Source organism: Podarcis cretensis, assembly GCF_951804945.1.
Source record: "Podarcis cretensis genome assembly, chromosome: 12".
NCBI classification, from domain to species: domain Eukaryota; kingdom Metazoa; phylum Chordata; class Lepidosauria; order Squamata; family Lacertidae; genus Podarcis; species Podarcis cretensis.
The window spans coordinates 47,629,396-47,646,934 of NC_137181.1; the positions used below are offsets into that span (position 1 = coordinate 47,629,396).

At 44.7% G+C, this 17,539-nt stretch overlaps 1 protein-coding gene across 3 annotated transcripts in view; it reads right to left on the reverse strand.

Moving 5' to 3' along the window:
• The window catches only part of CPNE4 (copine 4), a 274,129-nt gene that overhangs the window by 236,047 nt on the left and 20,543 nt on the right, over positions 1–17,539 (reverse strand). The window contains exon 1 of one of the 3 annotated variants that reach the window (XM_079947326.1): positions 2,326–2,422. The exons of the other annotated variants lie outside the window; for them this stretch is intronic. The gene's annotated coding sequence lies outside the window, so the exon portion shown is untranslated. Of the gene's footprint in view, positions 1–2,325; positions 2,423–17,539 lie in introns of those variants that run through there. 3 annotated transcript variants of the gene reach the window in all.

A 17,539-nucleotide genomic window follows, 5' to 3' on the forward strand; every position in this document is an offset into this window, starting at 1 on the left:
TGAGCCCAAGAACACATGCATATTGTATAAAGGTGCAAAGCCCTTCTTTTGCACCCTGTGAAACATAAATGTACAGAGTTTTTTTTAAAAAACTGGGCAACAGTGCGCTGCCTGCCCATGACTCCCGAGCCTTCCCTGATATCCTTCCCCCTTCCCCCTTTGTTTTGACAGATCAGGGGAGGCTCGGGAGTCATGGGCAGGTGGCCGTTGGCCAGGAGGGGCCAGCCTGGTAGTGCAGTTGGCTCTGGCTGGCTTCAGGAGCTCCTCACTGGCTGGCTTCAGGAGCTCCTCGCTGCCGTGGCACAGGAAAAATGGCGGGCGCCATGGCAGCAAGCAGCTCCTGAAGCCAGCCAGAGCCAACTGCACTACCAGGCTGGCTCTGGGCTGCTGAGGCTGCCGCTGCCACGTTTCCCGGGGACAGATTTGCAAATCTGAGGACTGTCCCCATGGACCAGGGACGTCTGGTAACCCTACCTTAAAGTCAAACAATAATATTTTCACTCATTCTCTAGCGCCTGCTGATATCCCAGCCCTCATTTTAAAAAATGCATAAAATTAACACTGAAAAACTTTTGCAATAACTGAACTTTGTAAACATTTTGAGACCTGGGCACTCTTCCTGTTATATACCTGCTGGGGTTGACAAGGCATCTGGCCCTCACCTGAATCTCATAGCTCTCCTGACGAGTGCTTAGCGGTCCAAGTTGTCCTGCCCTCACATGAAGTATTGGGTTTGCAATTTTGGGAGAGGAGAGACAGCAGCACTGGGGAGAGGGCAGGCTGGCGAGGCCCCATCGATTTACAGGCCCTAGGCTTCAGCCTACTTGGCCTATATATAAATCCAGCACTGTCTGGTAGTTTGCCCCACAAGCGACCTAGCCACCACTACCTGCTGCCTTCAGACCAGCCTGAAGGGTAGTCCCCCATAGAGTACATAGCAGTAACATATTGAGGTTCCAATGCATGGGCAACTGTGGTCAAGGTTGCGCAATGCAAGCTCTATTAGTATGGGAATTAATAGGATTATGTGTCATACGTGGGGAGGAGAAACTTAAACACATTGCAGGATTCCCAAAATAATAGACCAGAGGCAATATTTCATCCAGGAGAGCTTTACTGCTACTGAAGGCAAATGAGCATAATGGTCACAAATCCTATACATTCAAGATTGGCACTGTCCATAAGAAAATCCAGTTGCAGCAGACTTAACAAACTTACAATTACTGGTACTTATAGTAAACTAAGCCTTTACACTAAGCATCCTATGTACAGAACACCAGAACAAAAGAGAGACAGAAAGAGAGAGTGAGTGAGACCTAGGCTCCTTCTGGCCTGACTATTATACTCAGCGTGACCTTGACAGAAAGATAAGAGAACCAGTTTAAACCAGCTGTACTCAGCTTCTCAGAAGATATAACCATTGTTTTTTTTCTGGGGGTACGCATACCCCTAAGCATTTTGTGAAACTTTGCACTTTTGTCCATTTACTGTATTTATTTTTCCTGATTCGAACTGTAAAATGGTGATTTTCTTGAGTCAAAATGAGAGCACCCCTAAACATTTTTTTAGAAAAAAAGCACTGCCCATACCCCTAAACATTTTGTGAATCTTTATACTTTTGTCCATTTACTGTATTTATTTTCCCCGATTTGAACTATAAAATGGTGGTTTTCTTGAGTCAAACTGAGAGTACCCCTAAACATTTTTTTTAAAAGAAAAAAAGTAATGGATATAACCCAAACAAGAACCTTCTTTCACACAGAGAAGAAACCTTCCAGTAGCTTCCTGAATCCTTCTGTATTAATCAGAATAGGAAAGATCTCTACACAACAGATTCACCTTTTGCACTAAGAAATGCAAACTGACATTATGAAACTCCCGATCAACCCATTTTCCTGCAATCCTACAAATCATTTATGTGTGCAGCAGATATTCCTTTTGTTTCAGAGGAGCTTCTGCCTGAGCAGCAGCGCCCAGCTGTCGTTTGCCACCTTGCCACTTGACCTGAAGCTAAAAAATCAATGTGCTTCAAGTGGGTGTAACTAACCAACTGAAAGATTGCAGCTCTGCACTCTACATCAAATGGCAGAAACTGACAAAACGAGCAAACTTCTAAATGAGACAGATTGAAAGAGCCGGAAGAGGCAATGCAGTTGGTTAAGAACAGAACTCAAACCTCCAAAAAGTGACAGAGAACGGGTCACACCCCACATTTGCCCAATTTGTTACATTTCAGTTAATTCACCCGGATTTCTAGTCTGCCTGATATCAGAGCCAGTAACATAAAAATCAAGGTACGACCAAATCTATTGACAGAATACTTACTTTATATTCTGTTGGAAGTCACTCAGCAGTGGTACCAAAAATATACTGTTGTTGTTGTTGTTGTTGTTGTTTAGTCGTTTAGTCGTGTCCGACTCTTCATGACCCCATGGACCAGAGCACGCCAGGCACTCCTGTCTTCCACTGCCTCCCGCAGTTTGGTCAAACTCATGCTGGTAGCTTCAAGAACACTGTCCAACCGTCCTGTCGTCCCCTTCTCCTTGTGCCCTCGATCTTTCCCAACATCAGGGTCTTTTCCAGGGAGTCTTCTCTTCTCATGAGGTGGCCAAAGTATTGGAGCCTCAGCTTCAGGATCTGTCCTTCCAGTGACCACTCAGGGCTGATTTCCTTCAGAATGGATAGGTTTGATCTTCTTGCAGTCCATGGGACTCTCAAGAGTCTCCTCCAGCACCATAATTCAAAAGCATCAATTCTTCGGCGATCAGCCTTCTTTACGGTCCAGCTCTCACTTCCATACATCACTACTGGGAAAACCATAGCTTTAACTATACGGACCTTTGTCAGCAAGGTGATGTCTCTGCTTTTTAAGATGCTGTCTAGGTTTGTCATCGCAATGAACAACAATAATACTTGGTATTGTTATAGTGCTTGACATTTAAAATAAAGAAGCTGATTCAACCCAGTAATATCTTACAGCAAACTGTTAGGACAGTTTTATTAGCTGTTTAACCTTTAAGTACCAGGCTGGAAACTTTCCTATACTGCCAAGTTTATGCTGGCAAATGAGAAAACATCCTTCTGTAATAGTTAATTGATCTCTGATTTGTTTTTATGTTTTTACTGTATGATTTACTATATGGTTCTATGTATGATTGTAATAAATCGCTCTGATTTTTTAATGACTAAATGTATATAGACATGTTTATGAATTAATTAGCTAGTTAGTTAAGTAATAGTACCGCTATCTTATATTAAATAAGAACTTAACAGTGGATATCCAGTTTCACAACCAAGGCTGGATCCATAGCTGTCAACCTTCCCTTTTTTGCGGGAAATTCCCTTATTCCAGCACTGTTTCCCGCTGCTTCCCGCTGCTATCCCGGATTGTTAGATATCCCGTAGACTGTCCCCGGGACAGGTGAGGCTGCTGATCCCTTATTTTTGAGGCTGCTGATCCCTTATTTTCAAATCTGAAAGTTGACAGCTATGGCTGGATCTATTCTAGACACATCAAAGTAGCATTTCAGTTAAACACGTTGTAAACTTTGTATGAGAAATCAGGTTGGCAAAAACGGAACTCCACAGCGCCATCTGCTGCCACAGTGTTATAATGCATATTCAATGCATATAAAGCTCTTTTTCTTTGCCAATGTAGCTGAGTCCCAAGTCAGGCGAAGAAACAGGTTAATACACAACTGGGTAGGAAAATGAAAGTAAGCCCAATAACGAGCTAAAGGGTAGAATCTAAGCCTCCAACTCTCTCATTACCTACACTGCCTTTAAAAAATCTGGCAGGCTTTGCCTCTTCATAAAGAATGAGTATGCCTGCAAATTATATCCAAATCTTGCAGAAAATAAAACAGTTTTTTAAAAACCCCAAACTTTAACGAGGGCATGTATGAAAACCCCTGAATATATCTGCCTAAAATCACAGGCCTACTCAGTTTTGGAGGGGCTCCAATGCTTGCAAATGTATGCTTCTACAAAGAGCGGGCGGAACTGTTATCATTTTTAGGTTCCCTGGTATAGTGAAAGGGTTGGGGGAGAACAGAGTTTCATTTTTATCTGTTCTGATTCAGTCCCAAATAACAAGCTGAGATGGAAAGATATGAGTGGCTCTGAAACAGATCAGGCTGCTTCCCAAATTTTATGGCTGGTACCCACCCCTACAACTATTTAGTATTTGACAGCTTATTTCATATTCGGCACCAGCTAATTTCTATTTTTCTTTTTTAAAAATGACAGGCCCCTTAATCTAGAAAGTGCGGGGAGTTAGAAACAAAATGTCACATTCATAATGCAAATTGCACTTACAAACCTGTCATTAAGAATTTGAATGGTAAAATGGAATTTGGGCAAATGTCAAGAAGCTGCAAATATTTATTTCACATCTGGGCAGTGTACTGGCAGAGAGAGAAGATTTCTGCAGCCTTTCTCTGAATAATAAAAGCATTCAGTCTGTGCAGATTTCAGGGAGAGCAATCCTATGGAAGTCAAGGAGGAAGGGAGTCTCTGCCAGAGGAATGAGCTACCGCCTAAGCCTTACAGGGCACACACCAGGCAGCACAGGTGATGGAGCTGTTTCTCCCCACCCCACCCCACCCCACCCCACTTCCATTTTGTAGTTATAAGGTAAAGGGACCCCTGACCATTAGGTCCAGTTGGCCGACTCTGGGGTTGCGGCGCTCATCTCGCTTTATTGGCCAAGGGAGCCGGCGTACAGCTTCCAGGTCATGTGGCCAGCATGACTAAGCCACTTTTGGTGAACCAGAGCAGTGCACAGAAACGCCGTTTACCTTCCCACTGGTAACGCTTACTATTATTATTTATTAGACTTGTTAGCGGCTTGTTCCCTGATGGTTTCCAAGAAACGATAATTTTAAAAACAATAATATAAATACATTGTACCATTTAAAACAAAACAACCCCTATAACAGCCTTAGGAAGCTTCGGCAGCTCACTAGTAAGAAAACATAACCATTCATAGGTCGTCACTTTATGACGACCAGCTTGCTTTTTCCCTCTCTGCCAGCTGTACAGCATTAGGAATTATGACCATCACAGCAGCCAGCAGGTGAGAGAAAGTGCACAATAAGATGACATGATGCAACACCCACCCACACAAAATATTTCACCAGGAGGAGGCAAACTAAATAAGATCAGCGCTGTTTCCCACCTTGCTCTGGTTAAACAAAATCAGTGGCAAAGGCCCAATTACTTTCAACATGAGTTGGACAAGCTTCTTGCTATGCCTGGTTTTGTTACAAGATTGGAAAAGACACAGCAATAAATTGTTTCTATACTATTGCCGTGGCAGAGTGCCAGCGAGGGACTATAATTTGTGAATCAGTTGTTCATGAGCTGGCTGTAGGTGCATGGAATAGGCGTGGTACGCAAACACAAAGGCGGTGTTGTGATTCGCCTTATCAATCATCGGATATAAAGTAAGAAAGCAACACACATTTATGCAGAGCACGCCTGTGCCTTGGGTCCTTTGCAAGGAGTTTCTCCACCCTTGCACTGCACGCCTAATGACAGCACACAATCGAATTCTCCGCAAACTACCATGGAACAAAATCACCGAAACATTCCATTACACTGTAGTCCGTAATAATAACATCTCTGAAATTACAGCAGGGCTTGCCAGCTGCAAAAAACAAAACAAAACAAAACAAAATGCCATACATGGCTGGAATCGGAGTTCTCCATAGAAGCATTAATGCAGGAACTTTGCGGCTTTGATGGTGCGATTGAGGCTCCTTTTTCCATCAATGCCAGCCAATGGTCAGGGATGATGGGAGTTGAAGTCCAGCAACACCTCAAAAGGCCACAGGTTCCCTATCCATATATTAATGCATTTTGAGAAGCTTGATGAAATGTCACCCTAGATGGAAAAGCTCTACCTGTCTTGAGCCCCCTCTGCTTGTTGTGATCTGTGGAACTCTGGTTCTGCACTATAGCCAGGAATGGGGCTTAATTTGAGTTGGAATACACCAAAGCTTAGGGGCGCAGGTGGTGCTGTGGGTTAAACCACAGAGCCTAGGACTTGCCGATCAGAAGGTCGGCGGTTCGAATCCCCACGACGGGGTGAACTCCCGTTGCTCAGTCCCTGCTCCTGCCAACCTAGCAGCTCGAAAGCACGTCAACATGCAAGTAGATAAATAAGTACCACTCCGGCAGGAAGGTAAATGGCATTTCTGTGCGCTGCTCTGGTTCGCCAGAAGCGACTTAGTCATGCTGTATGCTGGCTCCCTCGGCCAATAAAGCGAGATGAGCGCCGCAACCCCAGAGTCATCCACGACTGGACCTAACGGTCAGCGGTCCCTTTACCTTTGCTAAGTCCTTCTGGCAGTTTTTTCACCTGATAGGCAGGTTAGAAATGCTTTCATGAATGAATGAACGAACAAATAATTGCCTGGCTGGTGAACGTTTCACAACCCAATTGTCTGCTATTGATTCCCATTTGCAAAGAATTAATACCATGCCTAAAAAGCATTGGCCATGCCAGCTTGGGCTGGTGGGAGTTGGGAATCCATCAACATCGGGGGGGGGGCTCATGTTCCCCATTCTTGTCCTAAGCATTGAGCCATAAATCCAGACCATGATGACATGCTTGTACAATTCGCACACTAAGCAGGGTATAGACTTTTGTGAGTACTGAGAGGGTATCTACTGACTTTGAAAGCACACCTCATTTTTCTTTTATTCTTAGCATAAGTACCTGCAGTCTTCAATAAGCCAATCGTCCCAAAGTCCCAACCAACAGGCAGCTTCATCAGAGGCAAAAGCAGCTCACTGCTTCTTCTTTTTCTGCCAGAAATAATCAGAGCACCATCATCACCACAAACCATTCACTTAAAAGTCCCTTGTGATACTGGATGGAAGAAACAAGGTTATAATGACCCAGGTAATTTAAAGTCCTATGCATGCCAAATTTGTGATTAACATTCTGCTATTTTTTCTTAAGCCTCTGCTCATGCTGCCTGTGTGTTTTCAGTATTCTCCTCCTTACAATTGTGATATACGGTCCATAGAGGATTATGTAATGCATCTCAGAAGTTGTGGTTCACTGAACACATTTCTATCCTCTGTGCTTTGAACTAGCTGCCTAATATAAATGGGCAAGTTAATTTCCCCTTAACGTAATAGAGTTGCACTTCTGACATTCTTCAGATGACACACTGATACCCTCACCAGGCTTGGTGATTTGTGACTTATGAACTTCCAAACAACACAGGGAGATGAGTTTCTCAGCAAGTCATCTACACACTGCGGAGGGGATCAGAATTAGAATCAGCCATTAACCATCCCCCTCACCTTCCTGAAAGGCCTGCTTTGAGAAGAGTTGCTGGCCCAAGAGTCTGGCTCCATAAACAGTTCTGTGGAACTGATCCTCCCCCGAGACTTCACCAGAGTTTGCAGATTGCTGCTAGATCTCACCATGTATGCATGAGGCCCCCTGGTGCGTTAGTTGGTCACTGATCTCGCCCATCAGGTAGCACAGGAGATCTTTCCATGCCTAGTGCAGTGGCTAAGCTGTCTAAGAACAATGGGAATTGTGGTCCAAACCCACAAGGCTCAAGAACACCAGCTTGGGAACTACTGTTTATATGCTGATTAAAAGACTTGTGATCTTTTGCCCAATATAAGTTAAAAGACTGCAGTTGGTGGGACAGCACCCTATTTGCCATTATAGATCATCTTCTTCCGTTTCTTCTTTATACTTCATAATAGCAACAAAGTCACAAAAGATGTTCTGTGGTAGAAAGTGTACTCATAATGGCTATGTTGGACTGGTTTCATTCTCCACAGCTTTTCATTTTCCACGGGGAGACACACAAAACTCTCTTTTCTCTTCCAGGATGTGGAAATAGTGCTAGAGCAGGTATTATCTTGGCAAGAATGTGATGTGACATATATGGAAGACCAACAAACAAAAGTGTCAGGTTTCAGATCTCTAATGATGTGTTTCTCACACTGATAGTGCATACACAAATTATTATTCCCCTCAGCACCTGGGAGAAGATAGCTTTGGATCCTTGGAGTCTGAAGATGGCATCATGAATGCTTCAGACCAGAAAGATACTAGCAGTGTAGGGGCTCTTCTGGTGCTGGAACTTCTGAGGAGGCTGGGATCTCAAAGACTGGTCCAGATGGCATATTCTCCTCCTCTGAATCCATGGCCTCTTCCTCTGAAGATGAGGAGGTAGAGCTCTCGGTCATGGTAGGGCAGTGGAGAGAGTCCCACAGAAAGGCGAAAGATTTATACGATCTGAAGAGAAACCAGAGTTATCGCCAATGGAGGCAAAGGCCATGAAAAGACTTAACATGACCAACTGGTCAAGGTACTGGGAAATTTTGGAGCAGGAGGGTGATAAACTGAAATTGCAGAGTTGTGAAAAACTCAAAGACAAGGTGCGAGATTGGTTACATTATTTTCAAGTAAGAGAGGCCTATAATTTAGATAAAAAGATTGGCTTCCAGGTGGAAAAATCAAAATTAGAAACTGAATTGTTACAACCAAATGCTAAGATATTATCAAGAATGTATAACCTGCTGTTGAAATGGAATACTGTGGATGAGACAGTAAAATCTACTATGATTAAATGGGCACAAGATGTTGGACATAACATTATGTTTGCTGACTGGGAACAGTTATGGACCACTGGAATTAAATTTACGGCATGTAATGCCTTAAGGGAGAATATTATGAAAATGATGTATAGGTGGTACATGACCCCAGTCAAGCTTGCAAAAATTTACCATTTGCCCGATAATAAATGCTGGAAATGTAAAGAAACTGAAGGTACATTCTTTCACCTTTGGTGGACATGCCCAAGGATCAAGGCTTTCTGGGAGATGATATATAATGAAATGAAAAAGGTATTTAAATATACTTTCCTGAAGAAACCAGAGGCCTTTCTTCTGGGCATGGTCGGCCAATTGGTGCCAAAGAAGGATAGAACTTTCTTTTTGTATGACACAGCAGCAGCAAGAATTCTTGTTGCAAAGCATTAGAAGACACAAGATCTACCCACCTTGGAAGAATGGCAGATGTAAGTAATGGACTACATGGAAATGGCAGAAATGACTGGCAGAATACAAGATCAAGGAGAAGAGCAGGTGGAAGAAGATTGGAAGAAGTTTAAAAACTTCGCTGTGAGTTAAGGTTACCAGAGCCCAGGTCGGCGGTTCAAATCCCCACGACGGGGTGAGCTCCTGTTGCTCGGTCCCTGCTCCTGCCAACCTAGCAGTTCGAAAGCACATCAAAGTGCAAGTAGATAAATAGGTACCACTCCAGGGGAAGGTAAACGGCGTTTCCGTGCGCTGCTCTGGTTCGCCAGAAGCGGCTTAGTCATGCTGGTCACATGACCCAGAAGCTGTACGCCGGCTCCCTTGGCCAATAAAGCGAGATGAGCACCACAACCCCAGAGTCGGCCACGACTGGACCTAATGGTCAGGGGTCCCTTTACCTTTACCTTACACTGGCATATTATTTAAATATAAAAAAATTAAAAATTGTCCAGTAGCACCTTAGAGATCATGGGTAATATAATCTGAAGAAGTGTGCATGCACACGAAAGCTTATACCCAGAACAAACTTAGTTGGTCTCTAAGATGCTACTGGACAATTTTTTAATTTTTATTTTGACTGCGTCAGACCAACATGGCTACCTACCTGAATCTGGAACCTGGAACTGGGTGTGGAGAGCTGAATGGGACACAGCTGTGGGCAGCCTGAGGAAGTACCATTCACCTTGGGTCTGCCCATCAAAAGCAGGTAACCAGCAGGGAATGCTTCAGCTCAGCCTTTGCATTGTTGACTGAACACCCCCTGCTGTGCAGATAATGGAGAAAGCTCATAAATTGTATCCCTTCTGGCATCCTATTACACTGGTGTAAATCCTGGTGCACCAGAAGCCCAGAATAGCAGCAAATAAAATCCATCCATACGTCAGCAACTGATAAGACTTGTCAACCAGTTCATCCAAAGTCTTCCTAAATTATAAAACTCCAAAATACAGGCCAAAAGAAAGCAGGTTTGGGAAGAGCAAGGCATACAATGGGCACCACCAGTGAAAAGGCCCTGCTCCATGTAGCTCCTGCCCTGTCATTTGAGTGGCCATTCTTGACATGGAATGCTCTCTGTTGGAGTCTCCAGGTCCAGTACAAAGACCATACGAAGGGAGAGCAGGGACCTTGAAGTTCCCAACAGCTGTTAAGCAAGCAAGCAAGCACACAGATCACCTTTGTCACAGTCAGGACGGCTATGTCCTGGTCAGGCCTGCACTCAACCTTGTTTTTGTACAATCTAGTTTGTCCTCAGTAGCCAAAATTATATCATCAACATATACAAGCAGAAAAATTGTTTTCCTTCATTTGCAAGGAATCATACAAAACAAAGTGGCACTAATAAAGAAAAGTTCCAGGGTGGCAACAGAAAGCAAACTAAAAATCCTTTGGATAGTTCATCAGAACTATCCAGCAATATCAAGTTATAGTAGAACTGGTGCTATTAACATTAATCCCTCTAGTTGGTTAATTGGTTTGGCAACTTCCATGCACATGACGTGTGATGCTAATTATTTTCCCCAAGAGTTAAATGATAACTAATCAGAGGCAGCTACAGGAGAGCTATGAGATTCAGGTGAGGGTCAGATGCCTTATCAATCCCAACAGGTATATAAGAGGACGAAGAAGGAGAGTTTGGATTTGATATCCCGCCTTTCACTCCCTTTAAGGAGTCTCAAGGTGGCTAACATTCTCCTTTCCCTTCCTCCCCCACAACAAACACTCTGTGAGGTGAGTGGGGCTAAGAGACTTCAGAGAAGTGTGACTGGCCCAAGGTCACCCAGCAGCTGCATGTGGAGGAGTGGAGACGCGAACTCGGTTCCCCAGATTACGAGTATCGCTCTTAACCACTACACCACACTGGCTCCACCACGACCCGGCCTGCCCAGGCCTTCCTAGGCCAATAAACTAAAATCAATAGCAATTCATTGTCCTTCTGACACATGTAACTGTATATGTAAGTGTATTGTAATATTTTATTTAAGTTGTCTGTTGTTGCTTCAGTTTTCTGTACATAGTTTAGAGATATTTTTAATATATTAGGTGGTGGTGGTTGGCATCCGTCTGTCTCAAGAGACAAAGGAGTACTATTGGGGGGATGAAGTCAAACAGCTGTGTTATCAGCACTGATGCGCCAACCTGGGCAGTGTGTATTAAGGTCCTGGGCTGCCCAAATAACAAGGCACACATACACCTTTGGTCTCCCTCATATGGTCCAAAGGAAAGCAGAGCAATACGTTTGGCACCAGTTAAGTGGCATAAAAATTAAATAATCACTGGTTCATTTCCAGCTCGAAGGACATTGTGGTTTTTTTGTGCGGGGACACAGGTGGCACTGGGGTCTAAACCACTGAGCCTTTTGGGCTTGCCGATTGGAAGGTTAGCGGTTCGAATCCTCGTGACGGGGTGAGCTCCTGTTGCTTGGTCCCAGCTCCTGCCACCCTAGCAGTTCTAAAGCACGCCAGTGCAAGTTGATAAATAGGTACTGCTATGGTGGAAGGTAAATGGCGTTTCCGGGCACTGCTCTGATTCGCCAGAAGTGGCTTAGTCATGCTAGCCACATGACCCGGAAGAAACTGTCTGCGTACTAACGTCGGCTCCCTCGGCTTGTAAAGCGAGATGAAAGCCGCAACCCCAGAGTCATTTGTGACTGAACTTAACTGTCAGGGGTCCTTTACCTTTACCTTTTAATCAGTCAAAAAAAGCCCACTTTCCCCCAAATATAGGACTTTTTGTGATAAGGAAATTGATGGGGAAATCCACTGGGAGATGTAGGATAACATGTGCTTTAATACAATGTATTCTAACCTCACGCAAACAAATGAGAATTAACGCTTATTGAATAGCCAAATGTGGTCTAACCTTCCTGAAAACTAATCGGTATGAATACTCCGTAAACAGGTTACAAGTCACTCTCTGTTGTTGATAACAGGTATTGTTATCAACATGCCTAGAAAACACGGGGCAGAACGGTTTTCTGCTTGTCTTATGCTTTCGAGGCACGAGTCTGAGCGGTTTTGCCTTTGCGCCAACTCTTCCCCCGGAAAATGCTCTATTTAGCGATAGAACAAATAGCAATTATGGTTCAGATTCAGTGCTAAAGATCGGGTTTCCCGGGAGGAAAGCGCTGGGACAAATAGGTTTGGATAAGTCCTAAGAGAGCCTTCAAAATGGGAGAGTGAGATCTACTGCATAGATGTAAAACCAGAAAAAGCAAAAATATCACTTCAGTGAAAAAGAGGGTAGTAGAGGACAGAACCTCGTTTCCTTAAAATCAGATGATGGAAGACTTCTTGCTCAACCTCAACCTCCAGCATCAGATGCAATTAGAGTTCTTTCTGAAGCTTTGCAGTCTCACTAGGGAATTACAAGCAAGAGATTTTGGAGACTGCAAATAAGCAAAAAAGTATGAAGCCATTTCCCCTCAAATTAACTATTCATTTCACCACCGAGTTATAAATTAAGCCAGCAACATTTGTACGTTAGTAACGCAGAACAAGGTAGTATTCAACCAGCTTTATTCGGGTTGACTAATAAACCTGTGAGTGAATAGATACTTATAGAAGTAATTCACTTTCTACTGCACCCGGCCTAGAGTGGGTGATTTGCTTCTGGCACCAGATTATCTCATTTTATTTATCATTTCATTTCTATCCCACCTTTCTTCCAAGGAGCTCAGTGTGGGACACATCGTTCTTCCCATCCCCCTCTCATCTTCACAACTACCCTGTGAGGTAGGTTAGGCTGAGAGACAGTGACTGGCCCATGGTCACCTGGTGAATGATGGCTGAGTGTGATATGAATCCTGGCCTCCCAACACACTAATCACTACACCATTCTAGGAACATGCCCTATACTGAGTCAGATCATTGGTCCATCTAGCTGAGCATTGTCAGCCCTGTTTTCAGGCAGGAGTCTCTTCTAGCCACACATGGAGATGCCAGAGATCAAATCTGGGACCTTCTGAATGCAAAGCAAATTCTCTACTCCTGAGGAATCAGTTAGAGTTATGTAAGTCTCTGTTGAGTATACAGAGACAGTTCTAGAGTTGATCCCATATAGTATGAATTCAGTTTTTTGATTAGTAGTGAAAGGTGGAACCTCAAGCCAGTGGCGTAGCTGTTAGAATTCCTGCTCCGTGATTGCAGTCATGGGATTTTTGTCTATCACATAAATGGTATATGTTTTGACCCCATAGAGTGGGAAGTGACGGAGACAGGATGTTTGTATTACTGTGTTCCGTGAAGTGGGACTATTGTCCTTTGTTTTTTCTCTTTGCTGTCTGATGCTAGAGAGAGAGCCATGTTGCAGTGCTCCGTGTGTGTTTATATGTAAATAAAGTAGATTAGTCAAAATGCTGAGTTGCTGAGGTCTGTTACGCAAGCTGCAAAGACTCTGTGGATCCCTAAGTGTGCCGATGTCTTTTGGCATTGGTCGCTGTGATGCTCGGGCAGAAGAAAGCTTTTGAAGCTCCCAAACGATCAACCAGGAGGGAGGGAACATGCCAGTCGGGCATGTGTCTCTGCCAGGGTCCTACTTGAGAGTAGGATGAGCTCCTGACTAGCATGGGGGGCCAAGATGCACAGATTTCTGAGGGGGCAGACCCAGGTGCCCTCACAACAGGCTCCCTCATTAAGGCTGGAGCTGCAAGGAGGTAAGCCATGCCCAGGCTGAACCTTCAGGGCTGGGGCAGCGGCACCTCCTCCTTCTCCTTGTGGCTGCCAAAGGGCCGTTCTGTACACACCCCGCGTCTGGGCCAGCCAAGAGGAAAGGGGGGGTGCCCACTGAGGAAGGAGGGAGAAGAAGGCGGGAAAGCACTGCCAGAGCCACATGCATTGCCTAGAGTGCCTTGCTGCAAGGACAGGAGGGCGAGGCAACACAGCGGTGCTCCTGGCTTCACGTTTCTCTGCCTTATCTCTGCTCCCAGGTTGGGGCTTGTTTGGAAGAAGAGATACCCTTGATTAGATGCTGGCCAGCAAAGGGACTGACCATTGCCCAGTCCACCAAGGCTTGCAACATTTGCCCCGCCCTGGGTGCCGGAAACCCACGCTACGCCCCTGCCTCAAGCTGCTGTGCTGTGTAAGGTGCCATTTCAAGGGGGGAGTTTATTAAGATAGAGAGCAAAGATACCAATAGGTTGCCTACTTAGTTGCTAGGAGTGACTTATCTGTTGGAATTCAGTAGAAACTCATTGATTTGATTTGGCTCCTCACCTCTTCTAGGCTGTTCTGCTCCGTGTCCTTGATTCTCCTTATCAGCCTTGACGTCTCATGAATGAACGGGCCAATATTGTTCTGACTTTGCCATGAATTGTTAGCAGCCCAAAGAGATGCTCACCGTTCATAACGTTGGTACAGAAAATACCAAAATGAGTGCATACAGACGTTTTGCATCTCACAATGTTGCTTCCATCAGTCAGCATAGAGCCAGGATGCATGGCTGACTTTATGTGGCATAACCTGAACCAAATGATACCTGAACACACTGCCGGTGCTATAACAATCTGAAAGCAGCAAAAACCTCCCAGCACAAAGCCTGCTGCTTGAACTCAAGAGAACACAACACACAACAGCAAGGAAATTGAAGCTTGCTTCTGAGAATCCCAAGTTCAATGCTCACTTTTGCTATTACTAATGGAGCCATCAGCATCTTAAAAAGCAGAGACACCACCTTGCCAAGAAAGGTCCATATAGTTAAAGCTATGGTTTTCCCAGTAGTGATGTATGGAAGTGAGAGCTGGGCCATAAAGAAGGCTGATCACCGAAGAATTGATGCTTTTGAATTATGGTGCTGGTGGAGACTCTTGAGAGTCCCATGGACTACAAGAAGATCAAACCTATCCATTCTGAAGGAAATCAGCCCTGAGTGCTCACTGGAAGGACAGATCATGAAGCTGAGACTCCAATACTTTGACCACCTCATGAGAAGAGAAGACTCCCTGGAAAAGACCCTGATGTTGGGAAAGATGGAGGGCACAAGGAGAAGGGGACGAGAGAGGACAAGATGGTTGGACAGTGTTCTCGAAGCTACCAGCATGAGTTTGACCAAACTGCGGGAGGCAGTGGAAGACAGGAGTGCTTGGTGTGCTCTGGTCCATGGGGTCACGAAGAGTCGGACACGACTAAACGACTAAACAACACAATGGAGCCACGATCCAAACCAGCCATCTTACTAGTTTCTTCTATGCTGAACTTCTTGTCATTTCTGACCAGTAGTCCACCTCCTTCCACCTCCTCTTGTAGCATTGCAAACACATCTTTAAACCCAGGGGGAGGTAAAATCTTTGGGCAAATCTCCTTCTGCCTTAATTCCCCCATTAGTAAAATGGGAAAAGCAGCCTACACTTCTTGAGTAGTATTCACAGAACTGAGAAAAGGTCTGCCTTCCACAAATTTGCTCTTATCACATGCTTTCACCCAACTTCATGGGAGAGATGCAGGAACCTCATCATTCCACCCTGAGCTCCTTCAGAAAAGGCAGTTGTCAGGGGTTCAGGAGCAGAGGCACAGGGAGGAGAGGAGATGGAGAGCGAGGGGGAGGAATCCGAGGGGAGCATAGGAGAAGAGGACAATAAACCGAGGGATTCCATGAGTCTCTCCAGCGAATCGGAAGATTCACAGAAGGGGGCGCCAGTGGCCAGGGGTAGGGGGTTCCCAAGGGGAACGTCCCAGGAGCAAGGGGACAGCAGGGACTCCCAGAGCAGTAGTTGGAAATCAGGACCAGCTTCCCCACCAGAGCAGAGTGGGGGGGGAAGAGTCCCAAGGATCAGGGCCAGTGCATTCCCCACCAGGGAGAGAAGATAAGGCAGGGCTGACCACACCTCCATCGGAGAGTCAGACAACGGAGGGGAGGTCAGATCCGGCCAGTGTACCGGAAGAGGGAAGCAGTGACAGAAGTAGTGTAACGGTCAGGAGGAAGGTCACTGGGTTGGCGCGAGAGGCAAGTTCAAATGTACAGGAGCGCGGGACAGCAGAGAATGAGGATTGGGAACCGGGTCCTAAAGCCCGCCGGAGGGAGGGGGAGGAGCTAAGCGACTCAGCGTCGGAAGAGTCCAGAAAGGGCAATGCCCCAGCGGGCAGGAGGACCCAGAGGAGGAGAGAGCAGCGTAAAAGGTGGAGCCGGGCTAGGATCTTAAACTGGTGTCATAGGGGAGGAGACTCAGACGGTACTTCGCCGGTCTAGGCTTTAAGACGTAGAGCTGAGCGCTACGGCTTTGAAATGGAAACTGAACCTCAATAAAGACTTTTGTACATAACTACAGCCTAGCGTTGGTCCTCTGTGAGCTGGGACCTAGAGGCAGCTCTGACAGCAGTATTTTTTTTTTTTTAAAAAAAGAGTTCAACCAGTTGCTCCATAAGATTATGCTCAGTTTAGGATAAAATATTTTCAGAAATCTGTACACTGAGATATAATGCCTATTTAATTAGGTATTAAAACATGGATTTTCATATGACCTTTTTTAAAAATAAAAAAACCCAACAGATTAATGCAGAAATGAGATAGAGCAAACCTATGAATGAACAAGCATGCAACTGATGGATCCATCCATTCCTACCCGGCAGCTCCATCTGGGAAGAGGTAATGACTTGATTTTTGTACATTTGCTAGGACACTGCAATATAAGTGGTAGCTGATAATAGATCCTGGTTTTTTGAGAACCTCACTCAAAATATAATGGTTTATTCTTATTAGCCTTATTAGGGAGCTCTGTCTCCTTTCCAATTCCATCTAAACTGTGACTCTCACATGCTTGCATTTTCTTTGGAAATAAATAATATGATTGAACTTGGTCAGTGTGTGAGCAAAACACGGCTTTGCCCTTTCCCTGTGCTTGCACAATGCTTCGCACAATGGGGTTCAAGGTGCTGCCGGAAAAAAACATAATGAATGTTTCATGATGAAGTATTCTTCCTGCCAGATGGCAAAGACATTGCAAAAGGGAACCCATAAGGCAGATTTTCATATCAAGGTCCAGTTTATCATATTTAATTTCCCAAGTAAATTGGGATTTGACCCACAGAGGCTTTAAAAGGGGGAAAAAGAATTTCAGTGTTTTTAATTAAGCTTTGTTTTACATACTGTTTGCAACTTCACCTGTAAATGGTCTAATTGCTTCTTGCAAACTCTCATAGGTGCATTTTCTAAAGGATATCATCTCTGCGATTATATTTGTTCCCAAGGCTTTCCAAGTTTATCTTTTAAATAATGGTTTAAATTATTCCCCTCCAAATGAAACAATGTCTATGAACTGAGGCACCTGTTGTATATTCTCCTTAGCAATATGGGAAGGGGTATTTCTGGTTGGCTGATTCATGCAATATATTTCCTGCACAAGGCTCCTCTCCTTCATTCATTTCTCATTTCATAGAATGCTGTTCAAACTGGGTCAAAACTCAATTAAGATTGGTCTATGTTCATAGGCCAGTGTGCTGGTGTATGTCTGTTGCCTCTTCAGGGTTACGGA